Source organism: Silene latifolia, chromosome Y (genome assembly GCF_048544455.1).
Source record: "Silene latifolia isolate original U9 population chromosome Y, ASM4854445v1, whole genome shotgun sequence".
Taxonomy (NCBI): Eukaryota; Viridiplantae; Streptophyta; class Magnoliopsida; order Caryophyllales; family Caryophyllaceae; genus Silene; species Silene latifolia.
The window spans coordinates 44181634-44186647 of record NC_133538.1 but is presented as its reverse complement, the minus strand read 5'-3'; the positions used below and the strand labels follow the sequence as shown (position 1 = coordinate 44186647).

General features: G+C 42.5%; 1 non-coding gene across 1 annotated transcript; it reads left to right on the top strand.

The window, feature by feature from the left end:
• The first annotated feature begins 383 nt into the window (after positions 1 to 383).
• Positions 384 to 490, top strand: LOC141636193 (small nucleolar RNA R71). The gene has a single exon (XR_012540821.1). It is a non-coding gene; the product is annotated as a small nucleolar RNA R71 (small nucleolar RNA).
• Positions 491 to 5014: the final 4524 nt, after the last annotated feature.

Here is a 5014-nt window from a genome sequence, read left to right as displayed (position 1 = left end):
GAAAGGCAGCACAAGACTCAAAGGCGACAGAACAATTTTCTGAGATATGCCCCTCAGCTCCACATCATCTACAGACAAAAGGACCGTCTGAAACAGCGTTAACATGGTACATCCCACCTTTTGAAGCTCCTCCCAATTCATATTTGGCAAACCTTGCAGTGAGAGCTTCTAGTGCAGCAACAGAGGAAGATTCAGCAGCTCTCCTCTGGTTTCCTCTCGAATTCCCATATTCAGCCTTATGAGTGGCCAAATCATCGATGATCTTCCACCCCTTAGTCTCTCCCATGTTCTCAGCAAATCGGCCATTGGTCGCAAAGATCCAAAATAGCCCTCGATCGTCATACTGACCCATTATAGAACGGTTGCAAAGACTCCATTTTTCGAACCCATGGTGCGGTATGGTTCGCACCAGTTTCTTGAAACGGACCCATGCTTCATGAAATTTCTCATCAGGCCCTTGTTTAAAGCTCGTGATCTGAGCTCTAATGGCATTCGTCTTTGAGGCAGAGAAGTACTTTTTTTAGAATGCCAGGGCTAAGGAATTCCAGTCGGTGATCCCATGAGCGGCTCGGTCCAGATCTCTATACCACTCTTTTGCAGCATCACGAAGGGAGAAAATGAACATGGTCTCCTTGATCTAATCTTGGGTGACACCGGCCGGCGGGGGTATAGAGCAGCAATATTCAATAAAAATCTCCATGTGCTTGGCTGCATCTTCATTTGCGGCTCCCCCGAACTGGTTTCTCTCAACCAGGTTAATATAGGAAGGCTTTGCTCGAATTTTCTCGCCTCCCGGTGTAGTTCGAATCCTTTGTAGAGATTCGCAGCCTGTAGGCTCCGAGTGACTAGCAATGGTTGCTTCTTCACCATGACTGGGATTTTCGGAGAAGTAACGTCTCTACCAAGAAATTGAAGCAGGAGATGTAGGTGGATGTTCTTCGAACAGAGCGTTCTCGTAGTAGCTTGACAGAGTACTCAGCTCTTCCTCTGTCGGTAATACCCTTTGTGATCGTCTCAACTCGCGCAAGGATTTCTTGATCTCAGGATTTAATGGTACTAGTTTGTAGGGTAATATCCGTATAAGACCCTTTAAATTTAAGGATTATAACGTAAATTTAACATGTGAATAAAGGTCATAAACGAAATATAACGAAGAACGATTAAGCAATAGAAATAACCTTCGGTCCTAGTGCAAAATGGCAATGAGAGATCAAGGTAGATCTCCTCCTAATTGTTGCACCCAAGATTGTCCGAGAAATGCCCTTGTGCTAGAATGAATCCTCTAATTGCCTTGCAATATAGAGAGGATTGTTTTGTGAGTTTTGGTTAGATGAGAGATCTAGAATTTTGAGAGAGACAATTCCCAAAACCCTAATTTGTTTTAGCAAATGACAATTAGGTTAAGCAAGAGGAGAAGCTCTCCTTTTGTTCTCCTAATCTCGGCCAAACCGAGTGAGAGGAAGAGAAATGGGCTTTTCCATTTCCTCTTCACTTAAACTCGTGGTACGACCCGAAATGCGCTAAATGTATATGACACGGTTTAATTATAAATCGTCATCGGTTATCGGTTATTAAAGCATCAACTAATAATACGGATTAGTTGAATTATTAATACATGTCCGACAAAGACAATATTGTATAATTATATTCAATATACATTAATCAAATATAAATCGTTTATATTCAATCTTACGAATTAATCGTTAAATTCGTCTTAGCCATTTTTATTTAATCCGTATTAAATAGAATATCTCAACATCACATTTTTGACTAATTAATAGTCAAATAACTCAGACTAACTGGTTAGTCAAATTTGGCATCTACATGACTGTATTTTCATACCGTCACATTTCTCAAACGTATCCTATAGGTGTGACTTTTAGGGACCAGTTGATCACCGCCATCTGTATGACAATAACGTCAAACTTATCTAGCAAGCCAACCGTTATTGATAAACGTGGACCAACTGATTATGATACAAAAGTATACCCTTTGATCCTTTTAGAGATTTATAAGTCCTTGCACTAACTGTTAAGGACACCAGCCCCAACAAGCTCCCACTTGTCCGTACAAGTGTATGTGCAATGACGTTATCCGCACTAACTGGAGGACACCACCTCCAACAAACTCCCACTTGTCCGTACAAGTGTATGTGCGATAACCGATTCTCATATTCATTTAAAATTCCTCCCACTCAATGTAAAACAATTTGCAGATCTGGATCCACAAAGGTCGTATTTTACAATCGATCTTGATCAAGAGTGGTTTCCCCGACTAGAGAGTAACTTAACTGATAAAACGAATCCGTATCCGAGCATGGCCATGCATTTCAGTTACAGCTCCTCGAGTGGCCCTGAGAAATATCGAGTACCTGATAAAGGCTGAATATTTCCTTCAACTCGAACTCCTTCCGATCTAAGCGCAACATGAAATGACTCAGAAACAATCTACTTGGCCCCCTGTTACGGATGACCGTGAGAAAGAAACCAAAGTCACCCAAAATCTGCCTTAGTCTCAAGAGACAGTCGATAGTCAAAAGAATCGACTCTTAAGATCACCATGGAAGTCCTATCCACGACCGGGCACCGAATGTTATAAAACATTTAGGACTCCACGTCGATGTCACAATTGTGTCCTACGAAATATCCGTATAAATCGCCTCTCGTGATTGGTCACCAACCGGTTGACTTATGGCTCGTTGAACCCACCATCAACCAACGTCACAAAATAATTGCCGAGTTATCAGCTCATGTGGGCAATTAAGGACTGAAAAAAATATAATGTTCGTTCAGTTCACTTTGTGGTGTTCAAAATTTGTCGTACAAATCCACATGAAAAACAAAATATATATAAAATATCAAAACGATGATGTCGTATAGAGTACAAAAGGGAATGAATCTAATCCATAAAAGAGTACTACAACTTAGGAACATGTTTAATTCCCATGGAATTAACATGCCCTTCATGCTTATCTTGTCGTAATGCTTTAGTGAGAGGATCTGCTATGTTATCATCTGTAGCAATCTTTTCTATCACTACTTCCTTTTGCTCCACGTAATCTCGGATTAGATGAGCTTTCCGTTGTACATGTCTAGACTTGTTGCTAGACTTTGGCTCCTTAGCTTGGAAGATGGCACCACTATTGTCGCAATAGATGGTGATCGGGTCATTCGAACTAGGCACTACAGATAGTCCATGTAAGAATTGACGCATCCATATCGCTTCCTTTGTAGCTTCAGACGCGGCATAGTACTCGGACTCAGTCGTAGAATCTGCTGTAACAGTTTGTTTGGAACTCTTCCGGTGATCGCAGCGCCATTAAGAGTAAAAACGAATCCGGACCGAGATTTCGAGTCATCACGATCCGTTTGGAAGCTAGCATCTGCAGAACCGGTCGCGCATAGCTTTAGAGGGCCTCCATAAGTCAATGCCCAATCTTTAGTCCTCCGTAGGTACTTAAGAATGTTCTTGACAGCCATCCAATGTGATTCACCTGGATGCTGTTGGAATCGACTTGTCATACTCAATGCATATGCCATGTCCGGACGTGTGCATATCATGGCATACATGCTTGATCCTATCGCCGAAGCATAAGGAATCCGTGTCATGCGCTCTTTCTCTTTCGGTGTCTCTGGTGACTGAGACTTGCTCAAATGCACCCCTGGAGCCATAGGAAGAAACCCCTTCTTGGAGTTAGTCATGCTGAATCTCTCTAGGACTTTGTCTATGTAAGACTCCTGACTGAGAGATAGCATCCGTCGTGATCTATCTCGATAGATACGGATGCCTAGAATTCTTTGTGCCTCTCCCAGATCTTTCATCTGGAAATGGTTTTTCAACCATACTTTCACCGAAGTTAAGAGAGGTATGTCATTCCCAATCAGGAGTATGTCATCGACATACAATATTAGGAAGACAATCTTGCTCCCACTCGACTTGATATAAAGACATGGTTCCTCGACCGATCGAGTAAATCCATTTTCTTTAATCACTTGGTCGAAGCGATGATTCCAACTCCGAGATGCTTGCTTAAGTCCATAAATGGAACGCTTAAGCTTGCACACTTTCTTAGGATGTTGTGGATCGATGAAACCTTTGGGTTGTACCATGTGCAACTCTTCCTCCAAAAAGCCGTTTAAGAAGGCGGTTTTCACATCCATTTGCCAAATTTCATAGTCATGAAAAGCGGCAATCGCTAAGATAATCCGAATGGAACGCAACATGACTACGGGTGCAAAGATTTCATCGTAGTGCAAACCTGGCACTTGGGTGAAACCTTTAGCAACTAGTCGTGCTTTATAGATATCTTGTTGACCTTCCACAGAATGCTTTATCTTGTAAAGCCATTTGCATTGAAGGGGACGAACCTTAGCAGGTAAGTCAACAAGATCCCATACGTTGTTCTCATACATAGAGTCCATCTCGGATTGCATGGCCTCAAGCCATAGCTTTGAGTCAGAACTAGTCATGGCACCTTTATAGGTTGCGGGTTCACTACTCGTTAAGAGTAGAACGTCATCTATGTCATGTTCCTCGACCATACCAATGTATCTGTCTGGAGGAATAGAGACTCTTCCCGACCTCCTAGGTTCCTCAGGAATGTTAACCGCAGCCGGGATTGAAGGAATCGGTTCCTCCAATAGTTGCTCGGTACTTGGTTCTGGAATCTCCGACAGTTCGAAGGTTCTATCACTCTTTGCATTCTCGAGAAATTCCTTCTCTAAGAATGTCGCACTAGCCGCAACAAAAACACGTTGTTCGGTTGGCGAATAGAAGTAATGACCAAGTGTTCCTTTAGGATAACCTATAAAGTATGTCTTGACCGATCGCGGGCCGAGCTTATCCTCGTGTCTCCACTTGACATAAGCCTCGCAGCCCCAAACCCGTATAAAGGACAAGTTAGGGACCGTTCCCTTCCATAGTTCATATGGAGTCTTGTCAACAGATTTAGACGGACTTGATTAAGTATTAGAGCAGTGTGAGAAGAGCATAACCCCACAATGAGTCAGGCAAC